The sequence below is a fragment of the Canis lupus genome, chromosome 17 (genome assembly GCF_048164855.1).
Source record: "Canis lupus baileyi chromosome 17, mCanLup2.hap1, whole genome shotgun sequence".
NCBI lineage: Eukaryota > Metazoa > Chordata > Mammalia > Carnivora > Canidae > Canis > Canis lupus.
The window spans coordinates 59,674,696-59,689,864 of NC_132854.1; the positions used below are offsets into that span (position 1 = coordinate 59,674,696).

A 15,169-nucleotide genomic window follows, 5' to 3' on the forward strand; every position below is an offset into this window, starting at 1 on the left:
CCTCAAATTCTTGGAGCGCCTGGGTGGCTCAGTTGGTTGAGCATCCAATTCTTGATTTTGTCTCAGGTCATGATATCAGGGTGGGATTGAGCCCTAAGTCAGGCTCCATGCTCAGCAGGGAATCTGCTGGAGATTCTCTCCCTGTCCCTTTACCCTACCCACCCCCCTACCCCCGTTTGCGCTTGCTCTCTCTCTAAAATAAATCTATAAGAATATAAATAAAAAATAGAATACCTCAATTTTTATATATTGTGTATGCTGCTCAACAGCGCCTCACGTGCTGTAGAAAGCTAGATAATTGATGGGCAGGCTACCTCCTTTTAAGACATTCTCTGGACATTGGGATCTGCCTTGAAAGGGAGTTTGGATACATAGATAGAACTATTTTTTGCTATTTCACTCCTATATTATGTGACTTTGAGTAAAATCGTTTTCTTCAGTGCTTAGTTTAAGAATAAATTAAGAAACTGTTGCCTAAAGAAAAAACATTTTAAAGTTACAGAAGTATCTATATGTTGGTACGTTTCTCCAGAAATAGTTAATGTAAAAGTTCTAGACTGGTCAATTTGAATCTCTTTTCTTTTTTTGTTATGGAATGCTTCACGAATTTCAGATCATCCTTGTGCAGGGGCCATGCCAACGTTCTCTGTATTATTTCAGTTTTAGTGTATGTGCTGCTGAAGCGAGCACTGAATCTCTTCACATAAAGAGATTTCCATAGAGATGTTCATGTAGCAAAGAAACTGAAATAGTGTTATGTAGAAAATATCACCAATCCTACAAAGATCCTTTATTTCTTCATAGAGAGGAACCAGAGATAATATCCTGATTTTTGCTGTACTCCTTAGTTGTCTCATGAAAGAATTAATGGAGTAGAACACATTCAAGGAATTGTTGAGGTGTCAGAATAAGAATATACAAAGTATAAGACTATTTTCTATAATGGATTTTTAAATAGATGAAGAGTCCTGTACTCTCTAACTTCTTTGTCCATATGTACTATCTTCTGGCCATAATAAAGTTGGGCAACCTAAACGAAAAAGCAGTTTCTAAGGATGCCAAACTAATAGCAATTTCTGGATCATTCCCATTTCTTCCTCTGTGGAAATCTACAACTTATGGGTTGCTCTGCATATTTCCCCCAAGCCCCAAAGTGTTAGGTTGTCAAAGAAAACTTGTCAGGTAATATTACTATTTGCCTTCATATCATTATTCTAAGTACATACAACATCAAATATTAACATGAAAATATGGCGGAGAAGAAAAATATCAAGCCATAGAATTGAGTTTTAGTTTTACTGACATTTATATATCACACTTCCTGTTTATGATTTCAGAAGTGCGGCCATGCAGTGCTTCTATTAAAAACTGAGTGATTAAGAATAGTTTGAGAATTACAATGACAACTTATCCAAAGGAAAAAACCCACTACACTTACTGCCACCTTCATTTGTGGAATTGCTATTTTTGTTGTTTAAGAAGTTGAATATTTTTCAAACATTATTTACTAATAATGTAGTTAAAAAGAGGAACTTGGTGGTCTTGTGTCCCTAAAATACACACACACACACGCAATAGTTGCAAAAATTTTCCTTTTTCCTCCTTTTTAGATTTCAGTTTCCAGTTGGGTTATTGTTATGTGTTAATTAGGGTACCACCTGAAGGAAGGAAAGGGTAGAGGTGAATGTACTTCTTAAATAAAAGCCCCTTTCTTTCACTGTTTATTTCTATTTGAAGAATAACCATGTGAGTGTATTTTTTGGTGTCCACTTCAGAGTTTGTGTGTAGGGGTGTGGGTGTAGAGAGAGAAAGAGCACCCAAGTGAACAAATGACTCTTAGCTAGCCTTACAAATCTATGTTCTCATTTCTTATTGGCCACACAGATAAACTATTCCTAGCCTCCCTTGTAGGCAGGTGTGGGCATGTGACCAAGTTAGAGCCAATGGAATAAGAATGGCAGTTATAACATGCACTACTTTTGAGTCTCCTAAAAAACTCCCCTCCTAATGGCCTGGAACAGACAAGACCCCATCAGGAGATTCTGGAAGCTTGGTACTGAAAGCCGAGGTCCTAGAACACCTTGGAAACTGAGTACTAAACTACTTGTTTATTTTTAGCAAGAAACTTTCTTACTATGGCAGATATAATTTGAGCCATTATATATTTTGGAGTTGATCTGGTATGGCAATTAGCCTACCCTAAATTAATACACAAAACTTGTATTTGCAGTGTCCCTATGATGCACAACTCCATTGGGCACTATTTACATTGTAATGTATGTAAATGGCATTTCCTGAAGCAGGATTAAGAAGCTCCAGGTATGTATACATATGGATATACATAAATCTTCACCCCAGGGGCTATGCAACAATGTAGTTCTGGCAAATTAACTCCAACTACTCTCTTGGGTTTTATTTCACACAAGCATTAATTTGTATAATTTTGTGTCTGTGCTAACAGATTAAGGTGGAATGGATCATCCAACAAGAATCTTTAGGGGAAAATATATACGAAGGATACAAATCAGATCTCTTTCTTAGATTTGTTCATCTGTTAGCTACGTGCTGTACTGTACTTATAACCTAATACCCTCTGGTATATATTAGGCTGAGAGAGAGTGTTAGGATCCCGCATCTGCCCCTGCCCACTCCAAACTTACTGCTAATGACTAATAAAAACTTTTCTGGGCTTTACTTTCCTCATCTGTAAGATGAGAGTTGGACTACATGACCTCAAAGATCCTGTCACTAAAATTCTCCTATTGATGACTATAATGTCGATATAATGTCATTTGATACAATTGATATAATGTCAATAGCTATGGAGCTATTGGTAGAAATAATTGTTTGTTTTTTTTAATTTATTTATGATAGTCACAGAGAGAGAGAGAGAGAGGCAGAGACACAGGCAGAGGGAGAAGCAGGCTCCATGCACCGGGAGCCTGACGTGGGATTCGATCCTGGGTCTCCAGGATCGCGCCCTGGGCCAAAGGCAGGCGTCAAACCGCTGCGCCACCCAGGGATCCCAAGAAATAATTGTTAATGTGAGTGTTCTTTGGATTCCAAATTGATTCTATAGAGGTCCTTGAGTTTTTAAAAAAGATATTTGCACCAAAGAGGCAATCCAAGAGGCACAACAGAGGTTCCATTTTTTCCCTAAACAATAATTACTAAGTTGAAAGGGTTTTTAACTCAGAATATTTTTTAGGGTAATTTTAAATTTCTGATTTCTTTACTCATGGGTGGAAAAGTACCAATGCTAATGCATAAGGTGATATCTATTGAAATAATGTATCATATTACAAAAAAAGTAGCAGATCATATAATCGTTCACTGAATTTAGTAGTTACACCTTAAATTTTATTTCTCCTACTTGTATGTTTATGCTCTAATGTTTCAATGTAGTAATAGCTAATATTATAGCAAGTTCAGGATCATGGCAAAATCACCAAAATTCGTAGTAATCTTTGTCATAATTAACACACTAAATCACATTTTTGGTATAGCTAACAGAAATGAACCTTTGCCTATCTGTCTGCTGTTGGGGCTTTAATCTTAGAGATTTCAACTTTGTTAAAGCTAAAATATACATTATCCAGACTTGATTGCAGGCATGGAATTGGCTTTACTTCTCTTTTACTGCAGGAGAGCTGCAGAAATATGGCCCTCAGTCTGGGATGATACTATTTTTGGAAGGAGAAAGGATAGGCTCTATAACATTGTCCAAAGTGGAGTTTTTATATTAACAGAAAGCCATGTAAAGGCTGGAGTAGATAGAAGGAATTTTTTTTAGAAGAGTAGATAGAAGGATTTTTTTTTTCAAACAAAAGGAATAATACAAAAGAGAAAGCTTGTACTAGTATTTTGAGTACTAGTAGACAAGTATAGGTTCTAAAATATCCTTTACAACATTGCAGAAACTGGGGAAAAAATCTTTAGAATGAAGGCATGGATAAATGGATAAATACATTTTGGTATATCCTTATGTTGGAATGCTGTGCAGATATTAAGAACATTTTAAAAAGTATTCAATAACTTGAAAAAATGGTCACTAAAAACTATAAATCCTTTATCTCTATTGAACAGGAATCAGTTTTATTCTTTCCAACTATTTCTTCTCCATCCCCAATATAAATAGGAGCATAATGGAAAAGATTAAGATTTTATTTATTTGAGAGACAGAGAGTGAGCGAGAGAGAGAGAGAGAGAACACGGGCAAGGTCGGGGACAGAGGGAGAAGCAGACTCCCCACTGAGCAGGGAGCCCAATGTGGTGTTCAATCTCAGCACCCTGGGATCATGACCTGAGCCAAAGGCGGACGCTTACCCAACTGAGCCATGCAGGCACCCCATGGAAGAGATGTTTAACAGAGAGATGCATAGACAGTGAATTTTAAAGCCTGATGTGATTTTAGAGATCATTTAGTCAAAATACATCATTTTGCAAAGGAAACTGATATTCTGGAAAATGAAATATCTCACCTAAGGTTTTCAATCCCTTTAGCACCGTCACTTGCTAAAACAGGTTCTCTTACTTCCCAAATTTGGGATGTTTTACTTTCTACTACAATGTGCTACGTCGGAGATTGGGTCAGACCAGAGTATAGAGAGTAATGAAGGGAGGGCCGAAATCTAGGAATCCTAGTCTATCCTTTCTTTTGGAGGGGATGCTAATGACTAGTCCTAAAAGATCTATAGAGATACCTATATGTATGTAGAGATACCTATACTTCCTAATAATTCTAAATCTAACTTTTTTCTTCTCAGTAATACAACTTCAAAAACTCTTGGAGTAGAACCCAAATCATTTCTTTATAAGTATTACCATATAAGTAATATTGGTAAGGGAAGTGCTTAGATTACAGTTTAGGACTATTTATTCATTTGCTTTTCTCTGTCTCTCCCACTAGACTATATCTTCCAGGAGGACAGACCTCTATCTTTTTTCAGTTGACTCCAGCACCTAACAAGTGTTTGGCACATAAAAGATGTTCAATTAGTATTTGATGAGTGAATTAATAAATGATAGCTATTATAAAGCAATAATCCTTTATTAGGCTAGATTTCTTCTGAATATTTTCTCAAGTTTTGCAGTTCCATCACCAGTCTAAATTTATTTATTTATTTTATTTTTTAAAGATTTCACTAAAAATCTATTCATGAGAGATACACAGGAAGAGGCAGAGACATAAGCAGGGAGGAGAAGCAGGCTCCCTGTGGGGAGCCCAACATGGAACTCATCCGAGGACCCCTGGATCATGACCTGAGTCAAAGGCAGACAGACGCCCAACCACTGAGCCACCCAGGTGCCGCTGAATTAATTTTAAAATTAGGTGAACTTCCTCTGTTCACAGGCTCTGTATTTCAGTCTAGAACAACAGAATTATAGCATTAATTTAGGCACTCTTAAAATTCTTGTGCCAAATTTACTTAGTTTGGGAATGGCCTTGGCCTGCAATTTTATTTAGATTCTATCCACAGATGAATGTGTACATCTATATCATAGTGGTATACTTGTGAGATTAGACTGGTGATCAGTTGGGCTAAGGCACTGTTGGGTAAGCATATCTGAAAATAAGAAAAAAGACGGTGATACCTTAGGCTGAAGTAAGTATATATTTAAACTTACATCTTCAAATGAAGTGTAAGTTTTGAACCTGCCAAAAGTACATATTTTGAAGAATGAATTTCTTCCTTTAAGGAAGGTAAAATATTTAAACCTAAACTTAAATATTAGCCTAATTTTAAAAGGTAGTCCACATAAATTTTTCTTTTAGATTTATTTTCAGTATAAAAGTATGTAGAAAATTAAAAGATTTCTTATAGCAAAATTTTTACAAGATGAAGAATCTTAAAAATATTGGCCTCTTAAGCTCATTTCTAGGAATCTATTCTAATTTAGGAAATAATCTGAAATGCTAAAACAGATTTAAGCATAAAAAAAGTTCATAGCAAAAAAAAAAGTTCATAGCAACATTGCTTATAAGAAACTAAGGAAAATTGCTTAAATGAGCGCTTAAGGAAATACTACTCAAGGAATGTTATGCAGCCATTGAAAATGTCTCTGAGGAGTTTTAAATAACTTCAGGAAATACTTCTGATATATTGCTATGAAAAAAAGCAGCATACTCAAGTACTTTAAATTTCCTAAGCTTAATTGCATGGAAATATGTCAACCTCAATAGTCAGTTGCCTGTAAATAAAAATTATTGGTTATTTTTTCTTGCTGTCCTTTACAAAAGATGTTTACTTACTTTATTTACATATTTTCAAAATTTTCTTCACTTGTACTTTTATAATCAGAAAAAGAAATCCATTACTTGTCATGGATATATGTTTATATCCCAATGATATGTTTTCAGTGTCATCACATGAATTTAAATATTGCTGACCAATAGAAAAGTTTGATATTACTTAAGTTCAAATAATGGAGTTTCCAAAGCAAATACTGATACATCTCCTAGGAGTTGTAAAATTATAATGGCTTAATATAATTTAGTAATGATTTTAAGATAGCAGGCTCTCAGTATGTTCATGGATGATGGAGATGGTTAGAGGAAGGGCAGTTCAATTAATTTACCAGGTTCCTTGAATTTGTCACTTAAGTAGCACCTCTCCCACCAAGAGCTTAATGATATAGTGTCAAAAAGCTGTCCATAAAATTGCTCTTAATTTGTGTGGTGCCCTTTTGCAAACTATTTTTTTTTTTTTTTGTACTTCAAAAAGAATAGTCTCTTATGTGCTCATTTTTTTAAAAACACAAAAGAGAAAAATTTGTTCTTACCTTGTTTATTTTGGTCAGTGTGAGCTTCAGGTAAGATTCTGTAATCTGACATCACTAATAAAAAAGGTTTCTTGTGGAAATAACTGGCAATAGTACTTACCTTATAGGCTTACTATAAGTTCTAGAAGTCATGTATGTGAAGTCCCTAGCACTCATTGCACATAGGCATTCAGTAAACCGTGGCTATTGATATATAATACTACCATGACATCTTATTGTTACATTCTTATATATAGGGTGAGCTGAAAAAAATAAGTGCAATCTATTTAAAAATATTATTCTAGACTTCCAGATAAAGATCGGGAATAAAAGCAGATCACAAAATCTTCCTCTCTAAATATCTTATAATACAAGAAAAGCAAACAGTAAAAATTCCTTTAAAAACAAAAAATGGGGGCTCCCTGGGTGGCTCAGTGGTTTAGCACCTGCCTTTGGCCCAGGGCGCGATCCTGGTGTCCCGGGATCTAGTCCCGTGTTGGGCTCCTGGCGTGGAGCCTGCTTCTCCCTCTGCCTGTCTCTCTCTCTCTCTCTCTCTGTCTATCATGAATAAATAAATAAATCTTTAAAAAGTAAATAAATAAATAAAACAAAAAACGTTCAGGACATCTGGGTGGTTCAGAGGTGGAGCGTCTGCCTTTGGCTCAGGTCATGACCCCGGGGTCCTGGGATTGAGTCCCGCATCGGGCTCCCTGCATGGCACCTGCTTCTCCCTCTGCCTGTGTCTCTGCCTCTCTGTGTCTCTCATGAATAAGTAAATAAAATCTTTTGAAAAAAAAAATGTTCACAACCTAAGCCAATGAAGACCAAAATAATACTATTATTTCAAAACAAATACGAAAAAAAAAAAAAAGACAAAACAAATACGCTTGGAATATCAAGAAATGAAACATAGCTGGAAATCAAATTATCAACATAAAGGAAGACTGGCAACCCCAGCACATTCCCCTAGTCCATTTATTCTTCTGTTCTCCTAGATGATTACGCCTCATCTCTTCTAAGTCTCTCTCATCTCCCCGCTCTTGACTTCAGACTCTTATTGATAAATAGAAGCTGTCACAAGAAACTCCTCTTTCCTAACCCCGTCTACCAACTTCTCCTCCTCTGTATTTATTTGGTCTTCCTTTATAAAGGATTAACTATCCCTGTTCCTAAATAAGCATGCTCACCCCCTCCCTGTGCCCCCATTCCATGTTTTCTTATAAAGTCAATGGTTGTGTTCCTGTGATTATCTCCTCCATTTCCTGCATCCTCATTTTCTCTCTTTACTGGATGATTCTAACCAGTAAACATACTGTAATGTTTCCCATTCTAAATACAGCATCACCTCATGTCCCCCTCTCCTTACTAAGCCCATTTTTCTACTCCCCTTTATAACAAAACTGTTCAAAGACCGTGCTTGTAGTTTCCACTTCCTCGCCTTACATTATCCCTTCAGTCCATTCCAATTACAATTACTGTTTCCACAACCCCACCTAACCGCGCTTGTTGAAATCACGGATTACGTTCTTGCTAGATCATTTTCTTCTTAGGTGTTTGGGACACCAGCATATTCCTCATCCCTTTTTTTCTTCTCCATCAACATTTATTTTCCTTGGATCATCTCATCAAAAAAAATTTTTTTTAATGCAGATGTTCTTAGGAATCCTAAAATTTATACTCTAGCCCTCTTATCACTGTTGAACTCTGAACTCCTGTCCAACTGCCTACCTAGGAACTGCACTTAGATGGCTAGTAGGGACGTCAAAGTTAATACACTCAAAACCTCTTAATTTTCTTCTCCCCCTCAATTTACTTCTCTCCAAGTCTTCCCATAGGTCAATAAATGACAATATTTTCATCCCTTTGCTCAAGACAAAAATCTAGAAGTCATCCTTAATTCCTTTCTGTGCCAGCTACTAAGCTGTTATCTCTTTTTTTTATTTTTTTTAAATATTTTATTTATTTATTCATGAGAGAGAGAGAGAGAGAGAGAGAGGCAGAGAGAGAAGCAGGCTCCATGCACCGGGAGCCTGACGTGGGATTCGATCCCGGGTCTCCAGGATCGCGCCCTGGGCCAAAGGCAGGCGCCAAACCGCTGCGCCACCCAGGGATCCCCTGTTATCTCTTAATAATAAACCCTTCCACACTCATACATTTTGTGATGCTAGGATGAGACTCTGCAAACTACATTTCTATTTTGCCAGCTGAATTCTTGCTGCATTCTGGTAATAAAGTGTGTTAGAGAAAGACTGAAAATCAAAAAGAGAAGGGAGAAGAACTCACTACTTCTTGTTGGCGTTCTGCACCTGTCAAGGTTGCCCTAGTTATGGACCTTCACCCTCACAGTGGCAGTCAGCTCCAAATTTCAACTATTTTTCACTCTCCTAGAACCAGCCCCAACATACCCTATGTCTTCTGAGGCCAGGGTTCCAGCTCTGCTGAGTCTCCCCTATTAACTTCAGGTCTTCCTTGTGTTTATCCAGTACTAAAGGTAGTGGCTGCTTCCTGAAGTTAACGCTCTTATTTCAGTGCTCCCTTTTTGCATTTTCAGTTCTACAGCACCTATCTGACCAATTCTTTATACTCAGTTATCGCTGTTGAAATATTTAGCGGCAACCAGAATAACTCCTTTGAAGCATACATCATTTCCCTGCTTCTTATCACACTTAGAACAAAATTCAGCCTCCTCCCTAGGGCTGACAACCCCTTTTGTGATCTGTCCTGTCTACTTCTTTTGTCTCATCTCTCACCACTTTCTGGTTACTCATTTGGTTCTAACGATTCTGTCTTGAACATACCACTTTCCCACTATAGGACTTTTGTACTTTCTCTTTTTCTGCATCTGGATTGCCCAGGTCTTTCGCTGGCTTACTGCCTCACTTCATTTAGAGCTCTTCCCAGATGTCATTTTACAGAGAGAGGCTTGCTCTTACATTCCATCTAAAATGCACAATTCCTTCCCCTATCCTTCCAATTTCTTACCTGGGGTTCTTATTACTACTTGACATTGTTGTAAGTTTATTTCTCCCTCTCCAGTCCTTAACTGAAAGCTTATTCATGGCAGGATTATGATCTTATTTACCACTGGTGCTAGCACTCAATAAATTCCAGTTGACAAATGAATTGAATAAATTTCAGTGAATATAAGAGAAAAGTAGACCAAAGTCATTGCAAAGAAAATCATATGTGAGACAAAGATAACATAAGCCTGATTCATCTCCCTGAGTACATAATACAAGTGAATCAGGAAAAGCACATAAAGATGCAACAGAAGAGAATTTCCACAAAATAACGAAAGAACTGAATCTGCAGAAAATAATGGACATGTAGTATTCAGTATTGTGGCATATCCTGGTTAAGCTACTAACCATAAAGAATGAAGGAAAAACTTTTCAGACTTCCAGGCAGAAAGCTAAATAACTTATCAAGAGGGAGGAAATCGTGCTGGCCTTAGACTTCCTCTAAGCAATATTCAAAGCCAGAAAACAAAGGAAAAATGTCTGTGCAGTTTCAAGGCAAAGGCAGCGTGACCCCAAACCATTACATCTAAATAAGTTCATTTGAGAATTGATGAAAAAGGCAAACACAGAATCCATGGATCCTTGTAGGAAAAAAAAAGAAAAGAAAACAACTACTTAGTGAAGAGCAAATAACTGATCAATCAAAATTAATTAAGTAGGATATTGAGAATCAAGCCAGATTGTAAGCACTGGATTAAGATACAGATTGAGACCAAATCATCAAAGAAATTAGGATTATAATTAACATAATAAACATTAAATAAACATTAAGCCTTGTTTTAATAAACATTAAAACCGTGACTTTGTAAAAATAAGGATGATGTAAAAATATATTTTTCATAGCAGAGTCTATTAGCATTTCTGAACTTGAAACATAGATAAAAAAGGTCTCCAAACTCTTTTTTAAACTTCAGATATTTTAGGAAATAAGATCTCTTGTAGTAAAGAAACATTTTCCTAAAAGTTCAGCAATTCCTTCAGTTTATTTTATCACTACCAAATTACTTCACATTTAATACTTTTTAACTTATAGTATACGTTTGATCTTAAATATATTTATATAAATGCATAGAAATATGCCTACAGCAACATTCATTTAAAATTGATGGCAAAATCTGTTAAATGTTCCTGTAACTTTCTCTATTGTTTAAATTACTTATAAGTGAACCTGTATTATTTTTATGAACATTTATTATTTTTATAAAAACACCTTTATACACAACAGTGTGAATTCCTTAGTACTACTGAACTGTACATTTAAAAGTAGTTAAGTTGGTAAATTTTATGCTATGTGTTTTTTACCACAATTTAGAATAAAAAAATATTAAGTATACTGTTATAAAACTTATAAAATAGATCCAGCCATTATAGCTTTACAGATGGATTTTGACTATGCTAAATTTTTATTTTTTCTTAAAGATTTTAATTTATTTGATATATTGAGAGAAAGCACAAGCAGGGAGAGCAGTAGAGGGAGAAGCAGACTCCCCGCTGAGCAGGGAGCCCCATGTGGGGCTTGATTCTAGGACCCCGGGATCATGACCCGAGCCCAATGCAGAACCTTCACTGACTGAGCCACCTAGGCTCCCCTATACTAAATTTTTCTTAAATCAACTTTTCCACCAAAGGCTACCTTTCAGAATATACCATTCATGTAATACTCTCTACTTGCCTACACTTTATCTAATTTGATTTTTTTTAAAGATTTATTTATTTATTTATTCATGATAGACATAGAGAGAGAGAGGCAGAGACACAGGAGGAGGGAGAAGCAGGCTCCATGCTGGGAGTCTGACGTGGGACTCGATCCCGGGACTCCAGGATCACACCCTGGGCCAAAGGCAGGCACTAAACCTCTGAGCCACCCAGGGATCCCCTCTAATTTGATTTTAAAAAACAGAGATTATTCACTGGTAGACGTTGTTGTAAACATACAAAATGAGAAAGTACTAATAAAGAGTAACTAATATGATGTGTTACTTTATTAAATATCCTAGTGTTGTAAGAATATAAATGTATGTCATTTGATTTACATATTTGGGAGGAGATCTTTTAATTTTAATGATTTATTTTTCTGATTGTTAAAAAATAATTTGTGCTCATTTTCTAAAAAGGAAAAGTAAAATTACCATAATCACACTTTGATATATTTTCCCCATCCTTTTTCTATGCATATAAGTGCATTTTCAAATAAATGAGAAGTAGTTTTACAACCTAAAAAATTTAACTATACATTGAATTACTCTATTAGTATTTTTCTGTGGCCCTAAGTAGTTTTAGTTATTGCATAATATTCCATTAGATTGATCATCATGTCTCATTTAACCACTCCGTTACTTTTGAATATTCAGATTTTTTCCTCCGTATAGATACTGTAGTGAATATATATAAATCTTTGACTTTGTATTTATTTTTTTTAGGATTGGTTCCTGGAAGTGGAACTACTGTATCAAAGATTTGGACATTTTTAAGACCCAAGAAAGGTAATATAGTAATAAACGTGATTGTAAATTTGAACACCTTCTTAGCAACACTAGTTACTAACACTTATCTTCAATCTTTGTCAATCTGATGGGGAGACTCCGTGTGTAATTGAATTTGATAAAATTGCAATTTTGCTCATATACTCACATTAATAACTTTACTGCCTCAAAGATCTAATATTCTTTGTCTTCTCTGTGATGCTTACTCAGCTGGTGAAGAAATGTATTTTTTATTGACTTTGGCAATATTTCTTTTAAAATAAATTATATTTTGAACACATGCAAAGGTGAAGAAAAATAGTATAAGGAAGGATCCAAATTATTTTACTTAGTAAAAAAAAAGGTGAGATTGTATTTAATTCTTAATGTAGTGGTAAATAGAGCATTATTACTATAAGCTAGCAGTATCCTATTTTACTTATTGAATTTATTTCTTTATTGAAATCATATTGGATTTATTGCTTAATGTGCCATTTTCACTATAGCACTTTCCAAAATGCTTCCTAAATGCTTAGCTTATAGTCAAGAAAAACATTTACTAGATAACTACTTTGAAATAACTACCTCAACCTTGCTTTCATTCTCAATGCCTTAGAAACAGACTTGCTTGCCTATGTTAATTTTCTTTCATGTTATCATTACTATGAAGTCATTCTATAGATAGGGTAATAAGCATCCTGGCATGCAGGGAAATAGCATCTGTAAAACTATATGGCGCAGTATGGTTGGGGTTCTTCCTCCCTCAGAATCTCATTACGTAATTTAAAAATGTTTACTTAAGCTCCTTTGGGCTGCCTCCATGGTAGCTATGAAATCACAGAATTAGGAACAGTTTGGGGCCTGATAACAAAGTCTATTAGTTTAATGTGAATGCTGTGTCAGTTTCTTTTTTATCATTGCTGTATAAGAACCTTTAAAAACAAAGATATATTTTATTCATTTTACTTTTTAAAACATGTATGCTTCTTCAAAAATCGAAATACATAGAGGGGTTCATAAATATATGTTTGCTCATTATCTAGATGTGCTTATTTTAAAATTTGTATTCCATACTATATATTCCCACAATGTGATTCTGACTCAATAGAACTATAAATAATTATGCAGAATGACCAAAACATGTAGAGGTATTAGCCCTCAGGAGAGCATGAATTATTAAAATTCTATTTCTAAGCCAAGAAAGCACTATTTATTTCTAAGTCGTAAATGAAATCTTTCTAAGAGAACATCAAATATGTATAAATTATAATATCAGCTTTAGGAGAATTTAAAAATATACTAGGTTATAAGAAAAGATTTTTTTATTTTGATTACTCAAAGAAAGGTAGTATTTTCACTTCCTTAGAGAACTCTTGAGCCTCTTTACCAAGCAAATAATTATGTGTACTGGTTTTAAAGAAAAATAATGCACTGTGCCTTGTAAACATGGAAGAACAGTCATTTAAATTTTGCATAAAATCATCAAATGGTTTATCACCTTCAAGGCAACATGCAGATTCTTATTAGATACCTAAAATCTCACATCCCTTTTGGAACTACTGAGTTTTATGAGTAAACAAGCCTAAGTCAAGATCCTGATACCTAAAAACATAGCTCTTTTAAAGAAATGTCATCTTAATTATGTAACATGAATTTGTTATAAAATACTTTATTGGGATACTCTCTATAGCATTTTGCTTGTTAACCCTGAGAAGTAAAGACATGTCACTGATGGCCTTCCCAGTGATCTAGTGAGGTACAAAGTCAGGGATAATTCAAGGAAGGAACAGCAAAAACTTTTAGGACCTGATCATCACTTTGGAAGTATAGCCACTGTGGGGGGGTCCTGCCTGGATTGGGAGAGAGAGGTATCTTGTATAGGGGGCCTGGCCTGGAGTGGGGAGAATGGTCAGAAGGGAGGAGGAGGAAAGATTATGAGACCAACTGCCTACTGGGTTGGTTTAGAATTAGCTTTGCTGTAACAATGGAATGTCTGCAATTTTGTATCTCATTCTGATATCAAAAGACAATATTTGGTTTCTTATGTTTAAACACTTTTAATATATAATACATTGTTTATAAATCTGTTTATCTGTATAATGTGTGGTGATTTTAAGCACATTGCAAATTCTTTGATGCTCTTTCCCTTAAAAGATAAGAGTGTAATTCCCCTCTCTAGAATGTGTATGGCAGTAGTGATTTTTCACTAATGAACAGAATCCAATGGGTATGATGCTGCATGACTTCTAAGAATAGGTTGTAGGAGGTGATACAGCTTTACCTGGCTCTCAATCTTGAGACACTGGGAACCCAGCAACCCTGCTCTGAGAAAGCCCAAACCGGAAGGAGAGGACATTGTGCAGGTGTTCTGACCTGTAGTGCCAGCTAAGGTCCCAGTCATCTGTGAGTACTGATCACCAGCCACGCAAGTGAACAAGCCTTCGGATGATGCAAGCCTCCAGCCTATGAGCTGTCCCAGATGAGGCCAAGTGGATTAGAGACAGGCTGCCCCTGCAGAACCCTCCCCAGATTGCATATCCAAGTAAAGTAGTAAATTCTGGGGTGATTTGTTTTGTGCTTGAGTCCCTGTTTGTAGGGACTAGTTCTAGCTCAGGTTAGCTCTAACAAGTAGGAGGGAGATGGAGGAAGCAAAAGAAAATGGTTTCCCTCCACTTTTCCTTGTTTTCTTAGCCAGACTGAGACCTTAGCACCTCCTAGTACTAATTGTTGGCAATAAAGTATGGTTTTCAAGTGCCGTTAGGAAGAAAAAAAAAATACCATAATGGGGACCTATCTAAACTCCTTTTCCTTAAAGGCTTAGTTATGTGAGCAGGGAAAAGAGAAAGGCTGAGTCTGTTTCTCCTTTTCTTCTCCCCAAGGTATCCCTAGTTTCAGAAAAGAAGGGAAAGCAAGATTTAATCATTT

General features: G+C 35.8%; 1 long non-coding RNA gene and 1 other non-coding gene across 2 annotated transcripts; one reads left to right on the forward strand and one right to left on the reverse strand.

Annotated features, from left to right (window-relative positions):
- Positions 1-584: 584 nt before the first annotated feature.
- Positions 585-690, reverse strand: LOC140608494 (U6 spliceosomal RNA). Its single transcript, XR_012010517.1, has one exon. It is a non-coding gene; the product is annotated as a U6 spliceosomal RNA (small nuclear RNA).
- A 919-nt stretch (positions 691-1,609) lies between these two features.
- LOC140608219 (uncharacterized) lies at positions 1,610-14,332 on the forward strand. Its single transcript, XR_012010243.1, has 3 exons — positions 1,610-2,319; positions 5,139-5,305; positions 12,203-14,332. It is a non-coding gene; the product is annotated as an uncharacterized lncRNA (long non-coding RNA).
- The last annotated feature ends 837 nt before the right edge of the window (positions 14,333-15,169 follow it).